Source organism: Oryctolagus cuniculus, chromosome 16 (genome assembly GCF_051225735.1).
Source record: "Oryctolagus cuniculus isolate XC-2025 breed Fujian yellow rabbit chromosome 16, ASM5122573v1, whole genome shotgun sequence".
Lineage (NCBI taxonomy): Eukaryota > Metazoa > Chordata > Mammalia > Lagomorpha > Leporidae > Oryctolagus > Oryctolagus cuniculus.
Genome location: NC_142882.1, coordinates 68062155 through 68089809, shown reverse-complemented (window position 1 = coordinate 68089809; position 27655 = coordinate 68062155). Strand labels below are relative to the sequence as shown.

The 27655-nt window shown below is 39.1% G+C and overlaps 1 pseudogene; it reads right to left on the bottom strand.

The window, feature by feature from the left end:
• On the bottom strand, positions 1-27655 carry LOC100344993 (dnaJ homolog subfamily B member 6-like; annotated as a pseudogene).

Here is a 27655-nt window from a genome sequence, read left to right as displayed (position 1 = left end):
TCAGTCTGTCTTGGACGAGCTTGCTGTGACGACTGAGCCAGGGCTGTGTTTGGCCTCTCCCTCTTGTCGCTTGCCGCTGGTGACAGAGGAGCAGGCTCCCAGCAAATCCCTCGTGTTTGTGCCTCTAAAATCAGGCAGATGAGCCAGCCACTGGGCATGTGAGCGCTCATTTTTCTTTTCGTTGAACCAAGAAATTCCCTTGATTGCCCCTGAGAGAAGAGGAAGAGCTAGAAACAAAAAGGCCACTCCCTGGCAGGTGCGATTCCGTGAGACCTCACGCTTGTTCTGTTGAAAAGAAGCACTGATCCCACTTACTTTGCCCTGATTAAAGAGCCTGGACAGAATCAACCAGATTGGTAAATCAACTAAGCTTTAACATATAAGAAACAGGAGCAAAGTTCCTGGGTTAATGGCAGGGTTGCAGCCTTAAAGTACTTATATCTCCTTAGAAAGAGATGGATTCTCACTGGAGAAAGCAACATATTTTAGGAATATCAAACAACTTGGGCTGTCTACTGGGAGGACCTAACACCTTCTCCTTTCCTTTGAAGAAGTATATTTATGTTTTGTTATGTATATGATGTTACCTATGTGTATAGCTACTTAGCATATTATATATAATATAAATACTGAAGCCTAGACTCCATATTATACAAATAAAAATAGTTACAACCAGAAGAAGAAACATCCAGGACATAATGAGAAACAACCCTGACTTTTGCAGACTGCACATTGACCAATGCTGTCAGTGAGTTTTAGAGTTCTGTGATGAGAGTCATAAGACCAGAGTGCTGGTTTTGGAGCTGCAGGTCGTTACAAAATTTCTCATTTTTTTGGTCAGCCCTATTACTTTTCAACTGCTTGATTACATTATTCCTTAATTCAAGATATTTATTGGATATTTTCTGTATGCCTGGCTTTATGCCCTATTTTTTAAAAAATTGTTGAAGGCTTTTATTTAATAAATATAAATTTTATAGGTACAGCTTTTGGAATATAGCAGTTCTTCCCCCCTTACCCAGCCTCCCACCCCCACTCTTGTCCCACCTCCTACTCCCTGTCCTATCTTGTTCTTCATTAAGATTCATTTTTAATTATCTTTATATACAGAAGATCAACTCTATACTAAGTAAAGATTTCAACAGTTTTCACCCACACACATAAAGTATAAAGTACTGTTTGAAGACAAGTTTTACCATTAATTCTCATAGTACAAACTCATTAAGGACAGAGATCCTACATAGGGAGTAAGTGCACAGTGACTCCTATTGATTTAACAATTGACACTCTTATTTATGACGTCAGTGATCACCCGAGGCTCTTGTCATAAGCTTCCAAGGCTATGGAAGCCTTTTGAGTCCACAAACTCTGACGTTATTTAGACAAGGCCATAGTCAAAGTGGAAGTTCTCTCCTCCCTTCAGAGAAAGGTACCTCCTTCTTTGATGACCCCTTCTTTCCACTGAGATCTCACTCACAGAGATCCTTCATGTAAGCCATTTTTTTTTTTTGCCACAGTGTCTTGGCTTTCCATGCCTGAAATTGTGCCCTATTTTTAAGAATTAAAAAATATATATATTTGAAAAAGACTGCCCCTCACAAAATTCTGTCATATGGGGAAAAAAACCCATGCGACTGATAAATATGGCAGTAAATTTATGAGCTACAGGTGCTACAATAGAAATAAATTCATAAGTGGAGGAAGCTAAACAAATGAAAAACAAATTCCATTTCTTGATAAAGTCAGTTTGGAGAAGCATGGGAATCTGGAATTGCCCGTTAGAGTTGGCATTATAATAAAATACTTCTTCCTGTGTTCTGAGCATAGACCCCTGCCTGGTCAGATGTCAATAGTGTACTTTTTTTTTTTTTTTTTTAACTTGAGCAAAGTCTGCTCTCACATTCTCCTTTATTCAGTTCTAGAATAAACAGAGGTAAATGGAGTCAGGGTGTAAAGAGAAGGCCTTCAGTGACAGAAAAGAAATGACAACCCAGTACCCATGTGAGCAGCCACTTAGGAATGGCACATGCCACAGGGGAGGACAAGGAACCTCTCCAAGGGCCATGGAGGAAAAAGACAACAAAAAGGAAAAGAACTTCAAAAGAGAAATAGGAAAAAAACAAGTAAGTACATATTCTTTTGCAGAGCTTTAGACTATAGGAATGAAAATTATCGTGTGGGGAAGTGCTTTTGAACATTCAAGAAGAGAAAACTAAAAGCTGAGCCCCAAAGGGTAGCCAAGATGAGAGCGCTTTCCACTGTTGCAGGCACCGACACAGCGCCAAGTGGGTTATATGATTAAATCTGTTATGAATTCTCTCGATCTCAACATTATACGAACACACAGGGGCTCATTTTCAAAGGGGTTGGAGGGAAGCAAGTCAGCCTATTCCCACAAATAAATAGTTGTGTGTCTGAAATTCCTCAAAGCGCTGAAAAACGTAGCTTGCTTCAATGTCATTATGTATGTTAACCATTTGAAACCAATTTATAACAGACATTAAAGTATCGTTGTCTACAGTAAGGGTTGGCACACAGCACTTCCTATGTTAAACATTTCCAACAAGTTCCCATTCACGCAGCTCTCTGTGTTGGTGAAATTTCCAAGCTTCTCCTAAGTGGTCCACTCCCATGGAGGCATTGCAGAAACACATTTCAGGGGGCACAATTATAGCCTCGCTGGGCACCGGCAGTGCCCTGGGAGTCAGAGAAATTCTCTCTGGGTGTTTTAAAGACTTTAAACAACAGTAGGGAATGCTTCAGTTCAAGCTAGTTGGGATAAGTCAGCATCCATCTTAGTGCTAGACACCTTAAAAGGGAAGCTGCTCCTTGGAGATGCTGCCGAGGCAACCTGGGAGGCAGGAAGACCCAGCTGGTTCCTCCTCTTGGTCCTCAAGTTTCCCACAGGAACATTGTCTCCCCGGGCCGCCCCTGCCCTCCCTCCCTCCCCAAGTCTCTTCCTCTCTCCCTCCCTCTTTTCCTATCTGTGCGTAGGGTTGAAATGCTGCTTCAAGGAAGAGTCCTCCCTAGAAGTGAGAGCTTGGATCCATTCCTCCAGCCCAACTTAGCCCAATGTGGTCAGCATGGACCACCCCACAGTGATCATTCTGGCTGCTTCTTTTCAAGGATTAAAATGTAGTTTTTCCTACCTACCCTGAGTTGTCCCACTGCTGGAGGAGTAACCTTGAACCCTGGCTTCTGCTGGTTTATTGCCTATGCCATATGCTCCTTACACTCCTTTCTGGCCTCCCTCTATGGTGGACACTGGGGCTGCTATCCTTGCTGCATAACTGGCCCAAATCTAATGGTTATGGGTGCAGGGATGGATAGGCCTAAGGCTGTTTGGGGCAGTGGGATATAAGCAGAGGCATAATCCAGGTTGTGAGAAATAGACTCCAAGTATCCCCTGTCCTGTCACCTTGTCAACAAGAAATCTTGCCATCCCCACTGCTGCTGATGGCCACCTTCTCGTCATGGGAAGCCAGCAAAAGGATGAGGCTGATGACCCAGTGAGTAGAGGAGAGAATCAGAAAGAACTGGTACACTGTGGCTCAGCCCACCCTGAAAAGCCCTTGCCTCTGGAGGTCCTGTTTTGTCAAATAATACTTCTTTTATTCAAATTCATTTGATTTAAGATATACTAAGTCAAACCAGATGCATCCTACTTGACATATTTTCTAATTTAAGCCAAAAAATTATCTTCATCTCTCCCATCCTCCACCCTCCTCTACTTCACTTTCTTGCTTTATTTTTTCCCATGGTGTTGGCCAGTGACAAGCAAATAAAAAGAACTATTCCTCTTATTTTCTTGAGACCAAGGAGTGCTGAGAGATGTAGAACTTTCAGTGCTAAAAATGGGATGACCAAGGAAAATGGGCACGATGGGTCATCTTACAGACTTATACATCAGCAAACAATGATGCTCTTCAATTTGAATGCTTCTTTTTATAAGAACAAGCTTTCTATGAAGATCTACAAAAATTATTCTTTTTTCTTATTTAGAAACAATACCAGAACAGGTCTGGCCTGAGGAATAAAGTAAACATAAAGACAAATGAATGTTTGGTTTCTCATGGCCAGTGTTACTGTCTCCCCAGGAATATCAGCGGGTCTCCATCATGAATCCTCAATATAAACTGAAAGAGAGAGACCGGGAGAAGAAAACAGGTATAGGGCCGGGAAGAGAGGGACACTGAAATGCAGAATAGCTGAGCTGGGGCACAGTTGGAGTCCTTCACCACAGTCTTGCTCTCTCCATGTTTTCAGACGTTCACCTATGCCTGTGTTCGTGGGAGGGTACTTCAGAAAGCTCATGGAAAAACTGAATTAAAAGATATGTTTGGGCCGGCACCGCGGCTCACTAGGCTAATCCTCTGCCTTGCAGCACCGGCACACTGGGTTCTAGTCCCAGTTGGGGCGCCGGATTCTGTCCCGGTTGCCCCTCTTCCAGGCCAACTCTTTGCTGTGGCCAGGGAGTATGGTGGAAGATGGCCCAAGTGCTTGGGCCCTGTACCCCATGGGAGACCAGGAGAAGCACCTGGCTCCTGCCATCAGATCAGTGCGGTGCGCCGGCCACAGCGGCCATTGGAGGGTGAACCAACGGAAAAGGAAGACCTTTCTCTCTGTCTCTCTCACTGTCCACTCTGCCTGTCAAAAAAAAAAAAAAAAAAAAAAAAAAAAGATGTTTGTATTGTTAAAAAAATTTGGAAACACATGCATAGTTTTTTCATAATATAAATTTTCCATGAATTTTTTAAAGCCCCTTGTATTATGCCCCTATCCCTCTCGTTTACTTCTATTCCAAGGCAAGTATGGTCTAGTGATTGGAAGAGACGGGATGGCCACGTGATTCTCCCCCTGGGTGAACTTGGAAATGACTCTGGGTTTCCCAGGTGTGAAAACAGGTTGATAACATTTGGTTTTTGAGTCACATTGAAAACTCAGATTCCATGTCTGCTTTCCTGCTTTTATCTCTGTGTGGATCTCTAAAAAGATATTTCAAAATTAACACGCTCAAACATACTGTTGGCTCTACCTGAAAAACATTTACAAGCCTCCCTCTCGCCCCACCCCTGCCCCGATTTAGGAAGGTGCCTCCTCCTTCCTGAATGCTACAGTGGTCTCCTTGTCCCATTTTTACTCTTGCTCCAGGCCCCAGTGGATTCTCCACCAACAGGCAGAATGAACTTCAGATGCCAAGGCCAGACCAGGCCCCAACTTCTGGTGAAGCCTTCTTTGGATACTCTGTATCCCAGCCGCTTTATTTTCTCCACAGCACCTATCATCATCCACAGCCTTGATAATTCATACATTTGTTCATTTAATATGTGCCTGTCCTTGAGCTAAATTGAACCCCATGAGGCTTGGGGTTTATATATCACTGTGTCTCTAGCACCTGAAACAGTACGGAGCACAAAGTCATTATGTCATGAATGTTTATTGAACAAATGCAAATATATTTTCCATTCAAAACCCACCCAGGGCATCCTACTTTATTCAGTACTACTGTTCTTGCAGTGGCCTACCTCAAGCACCAACCCCATCCTAAGCCCAAATCCACTTATCTATGCACTTCTCACTGGAGTCCTCACAAGTCATTGCATGCCTGGACTCCTGCATGCCCATATTAAAGTTTTGATCCACCTTCCCTTCTTTCTCCTGACATCTAGAAATTCCTTTTGCTGACATCTGCCCAGATTTCTCCTTTGCTTCATTCATGTCTCTGCTGAAATGATACAGCATCAGAGCCTTCTGTAACCACCTGACACAAAATAACTTTCTCACGCTCTGGTCCTTTCAGTCCCCTTGGCCAACATTATCTTTCAGTACAGAACTACCAAGCTCTTAAATAGTACTTAGGCACTGGCTTGTTACCTATGCCTTGAACCCAGACCATCCCACTGGAGAGCAAGCTTCATGTATCGAGCATTTTAGCTCTATTGACTGTTGTATTCTAGTCTCCCAGGTGGGTGGTAGAAATCTAAATATATGGCTGTTACTGTTGCCATTACTTCTGCTTCCCAGGCCCGCATCAGTCGGGTGTTGGCATCAGCAGCTGGGACAGGAAATTGAACCCAAATAAGGGGTGCCATTTTCTCTTGCATTGGTGAGTCTTGCCGACAACTCTGGGGTTCCAATGGTGATTTTTCTTGTTCTTTCTGCAATCATTGGTTAGAATCCTTCATGAAGAAGTTTTGCCCTTCTCCCACATTAGTTTATTCAATTATTTATTTATGATACTAAGAACTCATGGATATTTATTTCAGACTGTGGATCTCTATCTAACGCTATTGTTATTTATTTTGTGATTGTGCTGTTTGTGCTCCTTTGCCTTTGTGATATGGCTTTATCCTATTAAGTCTTTTTTCACTCCTTGACACCACAATGCTCTCCAGGTTCATCTTGTATTTTTCATGACCTAGTCCTGGAATTTTCTATTTCTTAAAAAGGGTGTGGCTATTTCCTGGAATTTTCTATTTCTTAAAAAGGGTGTGGCTAATTCCTAATTGTTGAATTTGTTAAATAGCTTGAAGATTATGGATTTATGTTTTTCTCCATCTGCAAACATCTTTAACCTATAGGAATGTTGATCAGCCTACTATCAAAGATAAATAATTTAGGAATTAGAATATCAATTTATACAGAAGTTTCAGCTTTTGAAATACATAACTTTGGTAAAAAAAAAAAACTAACAGAACATTTAGAGATTCCTTAGAAACACAAGTTATCCAAGTTTCTGATTTTTATATATAATCAGACTTCTGCCATCTATACCCTGTAATGAGCAGCAAAGGACACCATTTCCCCCACTTTTCCCCTCACTCACTCTGGTCTACCCTAACAGTGCCCAAGGCACCTCCCTGGACCTGAGGGTCTACATCACCCTGTGTGAAAACAACCGACACTGAAACACTCTGGATCCCCCATTTTACAGACACATTTTAGAGATAAGCAAACTGGGGCTGAAGATAAAATGAGTTCTCCCAGCTTACAGAGGTTGATTTGGGGATAGGCTTTTTTTTGGGATCAGTTTAGGTGTTCTTTCAGCTTCACCCTAAACCAGTGAAGGACCCAATGTTATTTCAGACTCCAAAGGTCTAGATACAATAAGCCAATAAATCTAAGATAAAAGGGATAGAACCCAAGTTTAGACAATAGACAAAGGAAACTGCATTAGTGGTAAAATAAATGACTTTGGGGAAAATCTTCTAAACTAAAATCTAGCTTAGAATAAAGCCCATAGTTGATGCAAACATTGCAACACTATCATGCACACCTCAAACCTTGTATGTACTAGGTTATACTTAACAAGTTGCAGTCCTACATTTTCCAAGGTGTGCCATGGTGGTTTATAGTGTGAAATATCAGTAAGTAAGATTCCTAGAGAAAAAAAGAAAAAAGGATGCATACCCAGACATATGCTCATACTATGGAATGAGTTTTCCACCATCCTTCTGAGGTTGATGAATTCGATTTTACTTAGCAGTCCATCTTCCACGTGATCATACTAAGTCCAAATTAGAAGTTCCCTCTTAGTGGTAAACGTAACCTAGGTCCTAGTCTCCTTTTCTGAATTTAAACTTCTGTCTTCCTAAGCTTGTAATAGCTGACTGTAGACCAGTAGCTGATGCTCCTTTCATGGATTTTACAGTGTAAGAATCACACTAATATTATTCAGATAACAAATTATGGTAATTGGTTACAAATAGAGAAACATGTGCTAGGACTAGCAAGGGCTGGTAAATGGTAAAAGCATTTCTCCAGGGTAAATAATATATTACTTCAGAAAATGTGTATCCTTAAGGAACATTCTCAAATGTTCAGTCATATTCATGTGGTTGGCAGGAGAAGGGAGAGTAACATTATTGTAAAGGTCCACTTCAGGTCATTGGTCAAATAAGGAGAGTCTATTCCTAAAAAAAAATTAGAGGCATGATTAGTGACATTAACTTTTTAAAAAAATATTGACTTTTTAAATTTATTTTGGAGGAGAGAGAGAGAGATGGAGAGGCAGATAGGGAAAGATCTTCCATCCACTGGTTCAAACCCCAAATGCCTGTAACTAAAAGTGCTGAGCTAGTCCAAAGCCGATGTCTGAGAACTTCGTCTGAGACTCCCTTGTAAGCGGCAGAGAACCAAGTACGCTACACAGAGTGCACATTAGTGGGAGCTGGAATTGAGAGTGGAGTTGGGAAGAACCCTGGAATTCTGATATGGAATACAAGCTTCCAACTGGCATTTTAACTGCTGAGCCACTACACCTGTCCTGACTTTGAGTATTTACAACTATGATTAGTGATTTATTTGTGCCAAAAATAATCCAAAAAGTCCTGACTGGCACTTTTGTGTTAGGCAGCATAATTATGCCCAAAGTTGTCCCTGTTCTAATTCTCAGAACCTGTGAATATGTTATGTGACATGGTGATGGGGAATAAAGAAAATAAATGGAATTAAGTTTGCTAATTAACTGAATTTAAAATAAGGAGATTTTCCAGGCTTGTGGGGGTAGGCCTTATCAGAAAGTTCCTTTCAAGTGGAAGAGGAGATCTGAGTCACAGAAAGACTTGAAGATGCTACACTGCTGGCTTTGAAGATGGAGAAAGGGACCACAAGGCAAGTCACGTACACAGCTCTACAAGATGGAAAAGTTACAGACATGGATCCCCTGAAAGATCCATCAGAAGGAACGCAGTCCACCAACACCTTGAATTCAGCCCAGTAAAACCCACTGTGAATTTTGACCTCCCAAACTGAATGATAGTAAGTGACTGCTGCCTTAAGCCACCAAATACGCAGAAGTTGGTCCTAACAGCAATGGGCAAGCAGCACAATTTCAAAGTTTTACCTACAATCAAAACAAAATTATGCATAGGTAATGATTATGAAAAACGATTAGGCGTTAATGAAACGAACAAGGTTTGAGAACCTGAAAGACTCATCTGAGAATACACGGTATTCAAAGAAAGGAAGAATATACTACAAAGTTTAGAAAGCAGAACTTCTCAAAGTTTACTGAAAAGTTTGCATTACTCCATAACATGAAGTTTTGAGAGGAAATATAACTTTAGAAGGTTGGAAAGTTCTCAAAAGATGTAATTATGACTGTATAATCCTATAGATTGAATTGTATGAAGCCACAGAAGGCGTGCTTATCAAATATGTAGATGGCATGAAGCCTGGCAAGAGAATGAACACATTGTATGTCAGAACCAGAATTGAAACAACAAAAAAAAGCTTGTCAGTCTGCAGCAATGGGATGAAGCTCTAAAAACATAGAAGTTAACAGGGATTAACATAAGATCCTACACTTGGGTCCAAAAACCAACTGCCCAAATGCAGTTGGAAGTGATGTAGCTCAGTACACGGGATAAAATGACTTTTAATAAACCAAAAAGTTAAAGAGATATGATAATGGAATAATAGAAGTGGTAAACTTTTTAAAGGGTTTTCTACTCTTGTCTGCTGGTCAGATCACAGAAGACAATTTACTTATTTAAAATTTTTTTTAGGAAAGTAATCTGTAAAGCATACATGTGTGATACTGGGTAATAAAACACAACTGAAGATATTAAGGGTGCTTACTCTGTAGAAGACGCAGCTCCAAATTAAGGGTGAGGAGGGGGAATGATAGTTTTCATCAATTATTTTAAATACTAAGGAGTCAGACTATTATATTTGTTATAATTGGATATAAAGAGTAGATCTAGTAGCTACAGCTACAGGGATAGATTACAATTCAATACAAAGGAGAAATTATAGTAGAAGTTGGCTGAATTTTAGATGGCCCATTTGAAGAGTGTATCTCCCATCAATGGAAACTTTCATACAGAAATTAAACCACAACTTCATAGGAAATGCTAAGAAATTCAGTAAAACAGTGGAAGAAAATGTAGAACACATTACCTTGTATTTTCCAATGCTATCCTGAAGGACTATATTAAGAAACAATTACAATATCATACTTGTTTTAATTCATTCTTCACAGCATCAAGATTACTTTGTTGAGTAGTTTGATTGGACTTCAAAACATTCATGGAAAAATGGAATGAAATATTTTTACGTTGGTCCAAGAAGGTCTTGAAATCCATAGATAATTTTTTCATGATATGTATTTTCCATGAACTTTTTGCAGTACCCTTGAACGTTTATGTCTTGCTAATAACAAACTACATTATATCGAGTTCCTTGTCAATGCAACATAAAAAGCCATCTACAAAAGAACAAAAAAATTATGTTTCAGGGACTTTGCAAGATTACTGTCTTGCTATAGTTCTTTATTTTGCTGATATTTATTATAAAACTGGATATGTTAAATTCACAGGGAATTAGAATCTTAGAAGAAGCTGACTAAAATCACACTGTTGAAATATAGAGGAAAAGAATCTAACCTTTATGGTCAATATTCTCTATGATATGATAATGGAACATAATTCTCTGAGACATGACAAATTCTCATTTCAGAATCCCTGGCCCTCTCTCTCTATTCAAACTATCAAAGTATCATTTACAGTACTAAAAACTTGTGAACTTTTCACTTACTGCTGCTCACGGAGGCACCCACCCCAGGCTTTGCGAGTATTTCCAAGCCAGTGCAGCCCGGGAACGGATTCCCTGACCTTCTCAGATCTAAATCCTCTTTCACTTTTCAAATGTCCTGTTAGTTCTTCCCTGAGTCACCACTTTAATCTCTCTCTTTCTACCCTACCTGTTTCATTCTATTGCTCTTCACTCAAATTTTAAAAAATCTCTTATATTCCAAAATGATACATAAAACCATCTTTCTTCCAAAATCAAAAGAAAAAAAAGAGGTTTTGAAAAGGGGAAAGGGTATGTTTTGAGCCTTGATTCAAGGTCTTCTTAGAAAATCTAAGTTTTACCAGTTTAGTTCTCAGTTATCTTTGAGAGTGTTGGTGACAACTTTTGAGATCCAGTTAACAGGACTGTTTTAATGAAGAGAACAATTTGAGAAGGAACATAATTAGATGAAAAAAGAGAGGAACAATGTAAGAGAATCTCTGTGGATACGTGTTCTTTTGTTAATCTGATGGACAATTTCATGTGTTGACTAGGCCACAGAAGTTTTTGATCAAATACTTGTTTAGATATGGCTGTGAGGATATTTTTCATATATGGTTAACATTGAAACTAGCATACTTTGAGTAAAATACATCAACCCCTCTGATGTGAAGTGAATGGGCTCCATCCACAGGAAATACCATGTGTTGGCAAGGATGTAGAGAAACTGTATACTGTTGGTGATAACATAGAATGGTGTAACTGCTATGGAAAACAGTGTGAAAATGCCTCAAAAAGTTAGCAATACAAGTATAATATAATCCAGTAATTCCACTTCTGGACACATACCCCAAACAACTGAAAGCAAGGTTTTGAAGAGATATTTGTATACCTATCTTCACGGAGCACTACTCACAATAGCAACATACATGTCCATCAGAAGATAAATGAAAACAATAGAATGTGGTGTACAGAAATGATATAGCAGTAGCCTGAAGAAGGATGGTATTCCTGTCACATGCTACAACTTGGATTAACCTTGAAGATGTCATATTAAGTGAAAGAAGCTAGTGGCAAAGACAAATACTATATGATTACACTTAATATTGTTTATCTACAGTAGTCAAAGTCATAGAAACAAAAAGAAGAGTGGTTATTAAGGAACCTTAGTTACTAAGTAACCTTAGTGGTTACTAAGGAACCACTCTACTTTTTGAAGGAAGAGGGGAAGAGAAGTTGTTGACTAATCCGTTTATTAGAAAAAAAAGTTTCAGAAATATGTTTCACAACAATGTACACATATTTACTATTGCTTCTTATATGTACAATGGTTAAAATAATAAATTTTATGTTATTTTTTGACACAAAAAAGGAGGGTTAAGAAGTATAAAATAAATTGAAAGAAACGCACCCAAATATAGGGCCAATCATAATCCATGTTCATAAACTAGATTTCCCAGTACAAACTAAACTAAAATTTAACCCTGGTAAAAGAAAAAAAGGGGAATTTACTATTTAAAAATAAATTTAGTTAAATTATAAGCACATCAAAAGAAAAGCAAAGTGATAAAAAATATTATAGGCCAGGTAAACATTAATCACATTTAAAGACAAAGTGGTATGGGTTTAAAACCAGACAAAACAGTTGTTATGACAAAATGTATCACTAACAATAAAGAAAGCATTACATGTAGTTAAAATATTATATTCTTAAGACCTATAATTTAAAACTGTATGCACATAATAACATACCTTCAAGACGTATGGGGTACTGTACCTACCAAAATATTTCTTCTTTTTAAGCAGATACTAACAATGTGCTGGTGGACAGCAAGGAAGTGGTATATAGAAAAACTTCCAAAAAGTAGGATTACGGTGATATTATTTTGGAAATTGTTAATGCAAAAATGACTTTGAAAAGCTCATGTGTTTAGAAATTTTACAATACTTCTTAAAGGGCTGGCATTATTGTGTATGAGGTTAAGTCTGCTTGCGATGCTGGTGTCTATATTGGAGTATCAGTTTGAGTCGTGGTTACTCAGCTTCTCATCTAACTCCCTACTTAAGTAATTGGGAAGGCGATGGAAGACGGCTGAATGACTTGGGCCTCTGCCACCCGTGGGGAAGACCAAGATGGGGTTTCTGGCTCCTGTCTTTTGCCTAGCACAGATCTGATCGTTGCTGTCATTTGGAGAGTGAACCAGCAGATGGAAAATCTCATCTCTCTCTCTCTTTGTAACTTTCTGTCTCTGCAGCTCTGCTTTAAAATTAGTAATATATTTAGTATATTTTATATAATATATCATTCATAAATCATAATAAATAAATAACCAAGACAAATAAATCCTTAAGGATACTTAAGTATCTATGGAGCAAAGAAAGAATTACAAAAGAAACTCAAAAGTATTTAATTCTAAATAATAAAGAATATATGAAAAGTATAGGATTTAATTTCAATAAAATTTAGAGAAAAATGTATAGTCAGAAATACATTAACAACAAATAAATACTGAAAGATAATGAACTACTGATGAATTATAAATATAAAATATAAAGCTCAGTGGCTCAAGACAACAAACATTTATAATTTTACAGTTTCTAAGTTCAAAATTTTAGAGCAATTTGGTTTGGTTGTTCTGATTCTGTGTGTCTTATAAGACTGCAGTTAAGATATTGGCAAGGGCTCTAAGTCGTATGAAGAGAGACAGAGAGATAGAGAAAGATCTTCCATTCACTGCTTTATTCTCCAAATGGCTGCAATAGCCCGGGCTGGGTTATGCCGAAGCCAGAAGACTAGAACTCAACCCCAGTTTCCCAAGAAACATTCCTAAAAGGAGAAGCTAACTTTTAAACCAAAAAAGATAAAGATTCATAAATTTTACCACAGAGGATTTATGTTTCCCAAAAGACATAACAAGCATGAAATGACATGCTTACAAACAAGAACATTCTTAACACATATAATTTTCCATTACTATGTATTTATATTTATATTCTATATTTGAATAATACAATCTATTATTGGACAAATTACATGCTTTAAAAATTTATTCACACTTTTTGTGGCCTAATACAGTATAAATTTTTGTAAATAGACATTGACCTTTGGAAATTTGGCATACTCACTGTTTTGTGACCTAGAATTAATTGTCTATTAAGTATATTATTCATAATCAGCATATCTTTGTTTATTTTTAGTTATGCATTGACAATAAAAAATTAGTGGTTTCCCTTAGAAGAGATAAACTAATATTTTGTTTTTAGGGACCCAGGCTTCTTCCCCCAGAAGAAGTAAACTATCTTGTGCAATTTTTTTAAAGATTTGTTTATTTGAAAGGCGGACAGACAGAAGGAAAGACAGATGAGAGAGAGAGAGAGAGAGAGAGCTTTCATCCACTGGTCTACCCTCCAAACGGCCTCAACAGTCAAAGCTGGGCCAGAGTGAAACTGGGAACCAGGAATTCCAGCCACACCTCCCACACGAGTGGCAGAGGCTCAAGCACTTGGGCCACCCTCTGCTGCCTTCCCAGGCACATTCCCCGGGAGAAGAGTTGGAAGCAGAGCAGCCAGGACTCCAATGGGCATTCTGATACGGGATGCCTGTGTTGCAAGCAGAAGCTCAACCCATTGCATCACAACGCAGACCCTTTTTCGTATATCTTCATGCTTCAGAGTGAGAGATTTTTCCCATCAGCTTTGCGCCCCACCTATCTTGAGAGTGGAGGGACTTTGCAGGAATTTCTGGACATTTCTCCCTGTGGCTTAGGAAGCCCCTGCAGGAAGTTTCTCAGGGGACCTTAGCACGGAGGGCAGAGCCACAGGCATGCTTCTTTCTCGTTTGAGTAACAGCATCCCTGGAAGTCCTGCTTGTGTGCTCTGGAGCGGGCAGCGAACACTGAGTAGCAGTTTCTGAGCTTTTCCTGCGTCCTGACTCCTTAGGTCAGCACCGACAGTATAAAGAGAAGGGAGCACTAAGAATTCCTTTGTATTCTCAATGGCTTGCTCATGTTAGGTACTCAATTAATATCAATAAATAAGATAGATCTGCCCTAAACTACACCATACTTCTGCAGTTCTGGGACCAGTTAGACAGATGAATCGTGAGTGAGTAATTATAATTTTCCATTATTGCCACTACCATCCATGAATAAATGCTTGTCCCTTGAGAGGCAGTAGCAAGGTACATATATGACAGATGTGATGCTGGTATTTGTGTGTGTGTGTCATGCTAATTGTATTTTCTAATGAAGAAAAGATCTTGTTTTACATGGATGTCTCAAAACCCTGGAGAATTTCCACATCAAAATCAATAGTTCTGTGTTCTTGGATATCATCCAACAGTTTAAAATTTCCTAAGCACACTTCAGAGGATATGAGGATGTTAATGGAGAATTTTTTATTTCACCTTTTTGATTCTGTGTTACTCAGTATTATTCTTCTTAGTGTTGTACAACACAGCAACTTGTAGGAACTCTCTAAGTAGCTCCTAAGCCATTTAATGATCAGGAAAAGCCGTGTCTTCCCGTTTGACGCATACACAGAAACCACAGCTCTTGATTCTTCAAATTTTACTTTGAAACCTCAATCCAGGTTTTGTAGGATTCTATTATATCGTCACTTTCACGGAGCTGAAACACCATTCAGTGCGATTTGTTCTATATTTCTTGTATACCTTGGGAAAAACTTGTCCAATCTGGGTTATTATGTTTCTGTTCCTGAGAAAAGCACTTGTTCAAGGTATCTATTTTTAATTTTATTGCTCATGCTTTTTCCATTGTATCTAAGAATATTTTAGCCAAATCCCATGCTAAAAAATTTACCCCTATGTTTTCTTCTAAAAATGGCACCATTAGGTTTTCTCTATTTTAAGTTAATTTTTGTGTATGGCCTGAGTTAGGTAAAGATGCAGTTCATTCTGGTGCACGTAACTATCCAGTTTCCCAGCACTGTCAGTTGAAAAACATGGCTCTTTCTCCATTGAATGGTCTTGATGGGCTTATCAGAAGTTGATTGACCATTGACATTGGTGTGTTTATTTCTGGATGCTCATTTTCATAGACCTATGGTCTATCCTTGTGCCAGTACTACACCTTCTTGATCACCATTGTTTTGCAGTAAAATTTGAAATCAAGAAGTGCAAGTCCTAATGATTTCTTCTTCTGTTTTAAAATTGCATGGGCTATTCTGTGTCTTGTCATAATTGTGAATTGTATAGCAGAATTTTAATTTTTTATGAATAGGGCAACTGAGATTTCTGGGACTCAGATAGGAATTGCCTTGAAATTATAGATCATTTAGAGAGAACTGACATTTCATCTTTCACTTTGTAAATATGAAACACTTTTCTGTTTAAATCTTCCTTAATTTCTTTTAATAAAGTTTGAATTCTGTATTTCTTTTATAAATTTATGCTTAAGTACTTCCCAATGCTACTATGATTGTACTGGTAATTTTATTCTCAAATTATTCATTATAAATGTATAAAAATATAATTTATTTTAATATACGGATCATATATACTGCAAACTAGTTGAACTTGCTTATTCAATTTGTTTTGGGTGGATTCCTTTGGATTCTGTTGTAACATTATGTCATCTGTGACTGTAGCTTTACTTCATTCCAATCTGGATGCTTTGATTTCTTTTTCTTTCGTAATTGTTGTGGCTAGGACTTCAGTATATTATTGAGCAGAACTGTCAAGGGAAAGTATCTCGTTTCATTCCTAGCTGTAAGGAAGAGCATCTAGCATGTTACCATAAACTATGACATTTTTTGGATGTTTTGTAGTTGCCTTTTATTAGGTTGAGGAAATTCCCTTCTATTCCATGTTTGCTGGTATTTTTAGTAAGAAATAGCTTGGACTTTGGAAAACACTTTTTCTTTATTCAATAAGACATTGGTGTGATTTTCACATTTTATTCTATTGATTTGATGCATAACTTTAATTGTTGTTCAGATGTTCAATGGAGCTTGCATTTTCAGGATAAATCCCACTTGGTCATCATAAATGATTCTTTTTATATGATGTTTGATTCAGTTTGGTAGAATGTTTTTAATTATTTTTACATCCATATTCCTAAAATATGTTGATTTACAGTTTTCTTTTCTTGTGATCTCTTCAGTTGGTTTTGGCAACAGGGTTATAATATTGCCTTCATAAAATGAATTGAGATGTGCTTTCTTCTAGTCTAGTTTTTGAAGAATTGTATTATACCTTAAATGTTCAATTCAATTAAGTATAAAAACCATCCTCGCCTATGCTTTTCTTGGAATTGTAACTCAACTTTCTGCTTGTTATAAATTGATTCAGATCGTCCCTTTCTTCTTGAATACATTGCAATAGATTGTGTTTTCCTAGGGATTTGTCCATTTGAATGAAATGAACTCCTGAGGCTGGAAATTCAAGCTTTTTTCCCTTGTTCCTAAACAAACTAGAATTCTGTGGATAAGGAAGAAGAGATAATAGATATCCAGTAAGCCAAAAAGAGTCTCTGAAACAAGAAGGGACTAGGTTTCTATTCTTCACCATTACAAGTACATTTTTATGTAACTCACAGCATTAAACAGTATTTGAGAACCTGCCATATAATACATTCATTAAGTAATAATTAAATATTATGAAAGTGGTATGATAGCTTTGTAATATAGTATCTTCACATGACATGGAATTATTCACATAGCAGGTCATAGCAGATTTCTTTTTTTAAATGTATTTATTTTTTTATTTTTTATTTTTATTTTTTTATTTAGTAAATATAAATTTCCAAAGTACAGTTTCTGAATTACAATGGCTCCCCCCCCATAATTTCCCTCCCACTCGCACCCCTCCCATCTCCCGCTCCCTCTCCCATTCCATTCACATCAAGATTCATTTTCAATTATCTTTATATACAGAAGATCGATTCAGTTTATATTAAGTAAAGATTTCATCAGTTTGCACCCACACAGAAACACAAAGTGTAAAATACTGTTTCAGTACTAGTTATAGCATTACTTCACATTGGACAACACATTAAGGACAGATCCCACATGAGAAGTAAGTACACAGTGACTCCTGTTGTTGACTATTCAATTTGACACTCTTGTTTATGGCGTCAGTAATCACCTAGGCTCTAGTCATGAGTTGCCAAGGCTATGGCAGCCTTTTGAGTTCGCCAACTTCGATCTTATTCTGACAGGGTCATAGTCAAAGTGGAAGTTCTCTCCTCCCTTCAGAGAAAGGTACCTCCTTCTTTGATGGCCCCGTTCTTTCCACTGGGATCTCACTCGCAGAGAACTTTCATTTAGGTCTTCTTCTTCTTCTTCTTCTTCTTTTTTTTTTTTTTTTTTTTTTTTCAGAGTGTCTTGGCTTTCCATGCCTAAAATACTCTCATGGGCTCTTCAGCCAGATCTGAATGCCTTAAGGGCTGATTCTGAGGCCAGACTGCTATTTAGGACATCTGCCATTCTATGAGTCTACTGTGTATCCCACTTCCCATGATGGATCGTTCTCTCCCTTTTTGATTCTATCAGTTAGTATTAGCAGATACTAGTCTTGTTTGTGTGATCCCTTTGACTCTTAGACCTACCAGTGTGATCAATTGTGAACTGAAATTGATCACTTGGACTAGTGAGATGACATTGGTACCTGCCACCTTGATGGGATTGTATTGGAATCCCCTGGTATGTTTCTAACTCCACCATTTGGGACAAGTCCGATTGTGCATGTCCCAATTGTACATCTCCTCCCTCTCTAATTCCCACTCTTATATTTAACAGGGATCACTTTTGAGTTAAAATTTAAACACCTAAGAATAATTGTGTGTTAATTACAGAGTTCAACCAATAGTACTAGAACAAAACAAAGAAAAAATACTAAAATGGGTAAAGTATTACGTTGTACATCAACAGTCAGGACAAGAGCTGATCAAGTCACTGTTTCTCATAGTGTCCATTTCGCTTCAACAGGTTTCCCCTTTGGTGCTCAGTTGTTGCCGATCAGGGAGAACATATGATATTTGTCCCTTTGGGACTGGCTTAATTCACTCAGCATAATGCTTTCCAGATTCCTCCATTTTGTTGCAAATGACCGGGTTTCATTGTTTTTGATTGCTGTACAGTATTCTATAGAGTACATGTCCCATAATTTCTTTATCCAGTCTACTGTTGATGGGCATTTGGGTTGGTTCCAGGTCTTAGCTATTGTGAATTGAGCTGCAATAAACATTAATGTGCAGACAGCTTTTTTGTTTGCCAATTTCATTTCCTTTGGGTAAATTCCAAGGAATGGGATGGCTGGGTTGAATGGTAGGGTTATCTTCAGGTTTCTGAGGAATCTCCAGACTGACTTCCATAGTGGCTTAACCAGTTTGCATTCCCACCAACAGTGGGTTAGTGTCCCTTTTTCCCCACATCCTTGCCAGCATCTGTTGTTGGTAACTTTCTGAATGTGAGCCATTCTAACTGGGGTGAGGTGAAACCTCATTGTGGTTTTGATTTGCATTTCCCTGATTGCTAGTGATCTTGAACACTTTTTCATGTGTCTGTTGGCCCTTTGGATGTCCTCTGTTGAAAAATGTCTATTTAGTTTCTTGGCCCATCTCTTAAGTGGGTTGTTGGTTTTGTTTTTGTGGAGTTTCTTGATTTCTTTGTAGATTCTGGTTATCAACCCTTTATCTGTTGCATAGTTTGCAAATATTTTTTCCCATTCTCTTGGTTGCCTCTTCACTCTCCTGACTGTTTCTTTTGCAGTACAGAAACTTCTCAATTTGATGGAATCCCAAATGTTAATTTTTGCTTTGACTGCCTGTGCCTTCATGGTCTTTTCTAGGAAGTCTTTGCCGGTACCTATATCTTGCAGGGTTTCTCCAATGCTCTCTAATAATTTGATGGTGTCCGGTCGTAGATTTAAGTCTTTAATCCACATTGAGTGGATTTTTGTTTAAGGTGAAAGGTAACGGTCTTGCTTCATGATTCTGCTCGTGGAAATCCAATTTTCCCAGCACCATTTATTGAATAGACTGTCCTTACTCCAGGGATTGGTTTTGGATCCTTGATCAAATACAAGTTGGTTGTAGATGTTTGGATTGATTTCTGGTGTTGCTATTCTGTTCCATTGGTCTATCCATCTGTTTCTGTAGCAGTACCATGCTGTTTTGATAACAACTGCCCTGTAGTATGTCCTGAAATCTGCTATTGTGATGCCTCTGGCTTTGTTTTTGTTGCACAAGATTGCTTTAGCTATTTGTGGTCTCCTGTGTCTCCATATGAATTTCTGCATCATTTTTTCCAGATGTGAGAAGAATGTCTTTGGTATTTTGATTGGTATTTCATTGAATCTGTAAATTGTATAGCAGATTTCAAGGAGCTCTGTTCATTCCAAGTAGAAATTCTTAACATGTGTGAGAGGTGGATTAGGTAAAGGATGCATACAAGAGTCTTGGGAGAGAAAGCTTTAAACTGATTCTGTTGCCCTGCAGGTGCTGATATACTTCCTTACTCAGACTCACGATCTGGTACAAGCTCCTTGTGCTAGATAGAAACAAATTATTTCCCCACTACCACAAGGTGACTAAATGATGTGGTATATCTTATAACAACATAAATGGAATTTAAGACAAAATGTACAAATGACTAGTAGATAAAAACTAATTTATTCTAGAGTTTAAATTGTGATTTTTAGAAAGGGGTAAATTTAAAATCATCCAAGATTATAGGGACATAGATATTGTTGGCCTTGAAAATGTATTTTCTGACATCTTGCTGTGAAAGGTAATGTTGAGAATCAGTCTCCTATTTCATTTTCGAAGAATAGACAATGACAGATGGGCATCTGCAATTAGCCCTACCAAAAGTTCATCTGAAGGAAGGTAGAACAGCAGGGGGTAATTCAAGGCCCATATCTTAAGGAGCAATAGTATTTCATGTCATTGGAATCAATGCCTTTTCTACTTAAGGTTCTCAAATACATTTTAACTTTAAGACTTCCTTCAGGAATTGATTTCATAGTATTCTGTGGAAAACAAAGTTCTGGGAGCCGGTGCTGTGGCACAGTGGGTTAACGCCTTGGCCTGCAGTACGGACATCTCATATGGGCACTGGTTTGAGTCCTGGCTGCTCCACTTCCGATCCAGTTCTCTGTTATGGCTTGGGAAAGCAGTAGAAGATGGTTCAAGTGCTTGGGCCCCTACACCTACATGGGAGACCCGGAGGAAGCTCCTGGCTCCTGGCTTCAGAATGGTGCAGCTCCGGCCTTTGCGCCAATTGGGGAGTGAACCAGTGGATGGAAGACCTCTCTCTCTCTTTTTCTTTCTGCCTCTCCTCTCTCTGTGTAGCTCTGCCTTTGAAATAAAAAAAATTAATCTTAAAAAAAAAACAAAGTTCTTACATCATCATATTATCTTTGCTGATTTCATGAATCAACCTCATTGAAGAACAGTTTGGGTATTTGGCTGGGTATCTGTATTCTTTGAAGTGCAAATTCCATATGTCTTTTTGGAGTTTAGTATTACATTGTCTCAGATAGACTCAGGATTGATAAACCCTTTTGCTTCCTCTTCAATTTAAAGATATTTAATAACAATTTTCAGGTGAATGTTACCCCTTTACAAGCAAGTAAAATAAATGGCTCATTAACCTGGAAAGAAACTAAAAAATAAAAAAAGTTATCTCTAAAGTGCTTTACCTCCACGGTGAGAGCATTCCTGGTCCTCACTCACATAAATGAGATTTGAATGGCAAATGCTTAAATCTTTGCTTTTGTCTTTAAAATAGCACAAGTAAGGATGATAAAGTATAATACTCGCTATCATTGCTGATGTAGTCCGGTCCACAAGAGACTGAAGCAGAGAGCCCGGAGAGTGCCGTGTTTCATCAGCCAGTGCCGAGACCTTAACTCATTGTTACTGTTGCTTTCCTTGCTGCGCTTACTCAGGTAAGTCAATAACAGACAAGGATGTGGCACAGGCTGCTGGCTCTCTCTCAATAGCCTTTATTTTTTTCTTTCGTTGCAGTAGCAGCCTTCCTGGTAGTTGATTATGGCCATGTGACTAAGTTCTGGCCTCTAGGCTGAAGAAAAATAGACATAATGCAGTTTGGGAAACTTTGCTGAGACACATCAGGCACCTGACTATGGAATTACCAGGTGCTGAGATGCTCAGTTAGGATGACAAGCCTTACTGAAGGTGTCAATCAACGCTTTATTCACTTACAGGGTAGTCCAGGCAAGAGGCAACAGCGGAGGGCACCAGTCTCCCAAGTGTCCCATTTTTCACCATGCAGCGGCGGCAGGTGAGGGCCCGATGACGTGCAGTGCATAGGGGAGAAACTGCGTGACTAACTCGTAACTTCTGCCTTTTAATGGACCTGGGAGACGAGGGGAAAGGGAAAGGGGAGGAACTTTGTGGTTGGAAAGCACTGAATCATTGTGGGGAAAAGTGCCCCAGCCAAGGCAGCCGAAAAGGAGGTCATGACGGTGACATCCGGGGAACGCCTCCACTGAGGTCCTCAATAGAGAGATCTCTGAATGGAGGCCCCCACGCATGCAATGAAGGAATTCTGTGAGCACCCATGGGTGGGGTGTAGGCGAGGGCTGAGACTCACTGCAACTCTCAAGAGAACTGAAATGATCTCACCATGCGCCATATCTGGTGTGAGGAGGGCGACATTCACCAATGAGGCCTGACAGGAATGGCTTTGCAAACGAAAAATCCCACACAGAACTGTGACCTAGAGCTGATTTCCTCAGTGACACTTTTTATTCTTTTTCTAATTCCCCGGCTAGAAATGTGGCTTTGTAGAGTCCAAATTTCCCAATCAATGCACAAGGCACAGTTGCGGATGCAAAAGCAGAGGTTTATTTGTTATCAGCCGGCTGGGACCCCCTACCCGCACACATCCCTTTAGCAGTGCACAAGCAAAAGACCTTCTAGTTTGCATAAGAGAGGTTTTTATAGCCTCATACTTACAAGGGTGCAGGTCATCTCCTACGTAGGTTACCTTCTCACTCTCTATATGGCAAGGTATGGGGACCTAACATGTTCATTGGTTCATTTAAACGTAAAGGCTATATATGTTATGTGGTGGAAAGGCCACACAAAGGAGATGGCACGGGGAAGAACTGGCCGGAAGCATCGGGCCATAAATCCCAGAGGAGCTGGTGGGGGGCAGGAGGTCATAAATTCCAGGGGAGCATAGCAGGCAAGCAAGCAGCCAGAGTACAGAAGCGGAACCGGCATTGAGCAAGCTAGGGACTCCAATCCCTACAGCTTCAGTTTCCAACAGGACACCCTACGGATGGCAGAAGGGTGAGCTGTAAGGATCCTGGATCCCTGAGGACTCGGTGGGGCACAGTTGCCATACCAGTCCAGGATTCTTCCTGTTCCCGTCGTAAGCCTCTTTTATGTGGCTGAAAGACAGACAATGCTAACTTGTTGAAGCATGAATTTTTTCTCATTACTCTTACACTTAGGCCTAATGGGTATAACTAGAATGAAATCTGTGACCTTTGAAGAGTAGGCACATTGTTCACTTTTTGTTCTTTGATTCAACAAATGTCTCTCTCTTTTTTTTTTTTTTTTTGGTTTTACAGGCAGAGTGGACAGTGAGAGAGAGAGACAGAGAGAAAGGTCTTCCTTTTTCCGTTGGTTCACCCCTCAATGGCTGCGGCCGGCGCACTGCTGATCCGAAGCCCGGAGCCAGGTGCTTCTGGGCTCCCATGCGGGCGCAGGGCCCAAGAACCTGGGCCATCCTCCACTGCACTCCTGGGCCACAGCAGAGAGCTGGCCTAGAAGAGGGGCAACCGGGACAGAATCCGACGCCCCGACTGGGACTAGAACCCGGTGTGCTGGTGCCACAGGTGGAGGATTAGCTTATTGAGCCACGGCACAGGCCTGTCTCTAACTTTTTGACTGAGGGTAACAACAAACACACTATGAACCCAGAAGGAATCATGCACTTCAAGCCTGTTTCTCGTTTGTTTTTGTTTTTGCTGACCCAGTCAGTATAGAGAATATCCTCACTTGAGTCTTTTCTGTTTTAGCACATCCTTTAAATCCATGGTTATTTTACAGTTCTCTACAGACTCTTACACAAAAGGTGTTCTTTCCTTCCTTGTCCAGTTTGGTTTTGTGGGTCTCTGAAAATTACCTCTATGCAGATGACATTCTCTGTATCAGTTCTCATTCTCTTTCCATGTGTTCTGCACTTCTGCGAAATTTCTCTTTAACTTTGACCACCTACTCATCAATGGGTGAACCAGTTCTCTTCCATCAGCAGCTGTTTCTGGTTAAGAAAATGCATTCTGGAAGTGGATCCTTTCTCTGTGTTGTATGATTTTCAGTAGAACATGTGCCAATTCTGTATAGGATCCCTCTGATAAATGACTTGTTCTGACTGTTTCTTCTTCAGGGGAGGACATATGTTGGCTTCCGGTTTTTCCCTAAGAACTTTCTCATAGGAGACATTCCATGTCTCACACTCAGTACTATGAAAGGACCTTGATTAATGCCCAGACAGTAACCTGTCTCCTAAATGATTCTTATTTGAAAAGTATGTGGTCCTTGGGTGGTAGACATTAGGAGCAGGCCAAGTAGCTATAATTCAAAGTTTTAACATTGAGTTCTTTGTGCCATCCTGTCCACTTAATAACCAGGGATAACATGATTGGTACTATCTGTCCTTCAAAGAGAGAATTAGGTGTGATTCTTCTCCTGGGTGTAAAGTATATGGTTTCTGGCTGATTCAGATCATGATTCAACTGCTCTCTTCAAATAGTGAAGTTGCGAACAGGGCCTTTATAAGGGAAACTGAACTGTGGGCAAAAAAAAAGAATTGAAGAAAAATGTTAAAGCAATGATCATAATTTTTTTCTGGAATATTTTGAGATATTATTGTACTTTATATCTTAGGAACTCATCAATAGGCAATAAATATTTTATAGAGAACCATGACTGAAATATTATATTAAGTCCTGGTAATATTGCAGTAAACTAAAAGTTCAAGCTCTCCCAATAGAAAAAGATGAGAAATAAGTAAGCCAGTAAAATAAGACAACTCCTAAATAACTGATGTGCAAGAGTTCCAGGGAGTAGACAGCACTTAAAAGATCAAGCAAAATTACCCTAAGGGGAATTTATTAACTACATCTCTTAATATAATATCTGTTTTTCCCAGGTCTTTATTCTGTCAATTAACAACATTAAAAGGTCTTATGTTCTTGAAATTTATCTGATCTCTACTGTATGCCAGGAACCAGTCTAGAAATTTTTGGATTTATTTTGCCATTAACCTGTATAATCAATGAAGCAAGTAGAGCTCAATGTTCTTTCAGAAAGAAAAAAATTTCAAGTGGTAAATTTGGTGCTGAAGAATAACCTAATGAAATGCTGAATTGATAAGGAGAAAATTTCAGATTCCTGCTGTATAATGCCTACACTGTACACCAAAAACTCCTTGGCTAGGCTGAGTTTGGTTACAGGTAAAAGTACCATATAATTTAACGTCAAGCCAGAACTCTTTGAGAAGTCAAAGAGGGTTATGCTAGAATAACAGGTGTGGTGTGAAATAGATCTGTCTAAAGTGGAAGACCTTTTGGCCATACAGGTGGATCCTCATGCATTTTCCATATACTCCAACTGTTAATTGAGCCTCTGTTGATTTATTCACAGTAAAAGAAATATATGGGAAAGAACACTGGGCAGAGAAATTGGAGAACTACCTTCTCTTATTATCATCTCTGTTAGCAGAGAATTGGGAGCTCATGTTGAGGAGCTATCTACTCTAAGGGTACTCTCTATTGTAATATGAGAGACAAAGAAACCTAGGCCTTCCAGGCTGATAGGGTCCTGCAATCATGTAGTCTAGTGTCCGTATGCAACACACATGTTGTTTTCTCATTGATGCTTACCCCTGACCTTACACTGTAAGCTCCTTGAGGACCAGGTCAGTATGATGCTTATGGATCTCTGTTATCAACTGCACCTAAAGGGACCCGGCTGCAGTGTGTACTTAGATGAAGTTTGTTGGATTGAGGAAGAAAATATGATTCCAGAGGAATGAGCTTAGCTGGGTAGAGTCCAGAGGTGAGTGTTATAGGAAGGAATGTAGAAGAATCTTACTACAGTCCTCCTATACTGAAAAATACCCTTCTTCAAAAATGACAAACCATGATGTTCCTCCACAGTTGCTGGGTCCACCTTGTTCCATCTGTGTGACCAGTCCTATCCACATTGGGAATCTAGAACAGGAGTCAACCAATTTTGGCAGGAAAGAGCCAGATAGTAAGCATGTTTGGTTTTCTAGACCATAAAGCCTCTGTGGCAACCACTCAGCTCCTTGGTTGTACTTCAAAAGTGGCCATAGACAATAGTTGAACAAATGAGCAGAGCTGGGTTCCAATGATCTTTATTTACAAACCTGTCCCTGGGCTAGATTTGGCCTATGAGCTGTGATTTTTCAAGCTCTGATCTAGAACTAAAAGGGATAGTGCAAATGGTGACAGTTTGGTGGTCATTCTACTCATCTCCTTTTTTTTTTGGCACTAAACACATTGGCATTTATTTTCCTTTTAAAAACAAATGATGAGGTCAGAGCTGTGGCGCAGTGTGTTAAGACCCCAGCCTGCAGAGCCGGCATCCCATAAGGGCACTGGTTCAAGTCTAGGCCGCTTCACTTCGGATCCAGCTCTCTGCTGTGGTCTGGAAAAGCAATAGAGGATAACCCAAGTTCTTGGGCCCCTGCACCCATGTGGGAGACCTGGAAGAGGCTCCTGGATTTGGATCAGCTCAGCTCTGGCTGTTGCGGTCATTTGGGGACTGCACTAGCAGAATGGAAGACCTCTCTCTCTGGCTCTACCTCTCTGTAACTCTGTCTTTCAAATAAGTAAAATAATTCTTAATAAATAAATAAATGAATAAATAAATGCAAATGACAAAAGACCCATTTTACCCATCTTTACTTTTTTAAAGCTAAGCATGACATTACATGTTTAAACAATTGTCAAAGCTTACTAAATTACCAGCTTTTGTACACAACTAGAAAACATTCTTAATTTATATGAAACTAGAAATGTATTACCATTAATACACTAATAACTTTCACTACCAAATACTGAAAAAACTAAAATTATTTCTGTAGCCGATTCATCCTGGCAATGTTAACTTTGCTGCAGGCTGACACTATTTGGCTCATATTTCAAACACAATGGAAAAGCAGATCCATGGCTAGTGTTACTGTACAATCTTGTCCTACCACTACTGAAGAGTCACTCCCCACCTTGGATTGTGTTTAATAAAAAAGCAAAGTGCATACAGAGATTTACAACAATTTTAAAGACAAAAAATAATCGTCCTATTATGTGGTCCCATCAATAAACTCAAGTCTATGACAAATAAATGCTCCATGAGCTGTTTATAAATACTTTAGATTTAGTACAATTGTACTGAAAGTCAAATTCATTTGGAATCTTCAAAAAGTTGTTCCTGTTAATCCTAAAATGGTGCTTGTAGAATTTAACATTTCTGTTAAATTGAATTACTTGTTATCCAAGTGTAGTGGTTGCTCCTTAGCATTTTCTTTGACTTCTACTCTTTCTTGACCATTCTCGACAGTTCCACATGTAGTGATTTTTCTGCCATTAACTATTTTAGTAGAAGCTGATATAGATTTGAAGTTGCCTATCCACCAAATAACGTGGAAGAGAATGAGATGAGGCCTCTGCAACTCAAGGAACCAAATGAGGTAAATCCTGTATCAAAAGAGAAAATCTACCTCAAAAGGAACTCCACTGAAGGCAGAGAAAAATGAGCCCTTCAGTTCCCCCAAAAGCCCTCAAATAGGTCTTCAAAGAAGTGGAATGAAAATGGATCCCTTCCACCAAAAATTCCCTGAAGACATCCTCTGGGTCACTGAGTGTGAAGTCAAGCTCAAATGGATGGCCAAAATGGTTTCCACCTCCTCCTCCACCTTTTAATTCTTTGCCATATTTGCTATGGATGTTCCCCCCTTTTTTTTCGACATCAGATTACACCCCATCCATCTCAGCTACTTGTCTGATTTTTCTTTCTGCTTCTTTATTCTTGGGATTTTTATCTGGGTGCCACTTCAGTGCCAGTTCCTGTGAGGTCTGTCTTTGTACACCTAGAACTTCACAGTAATCCACCAT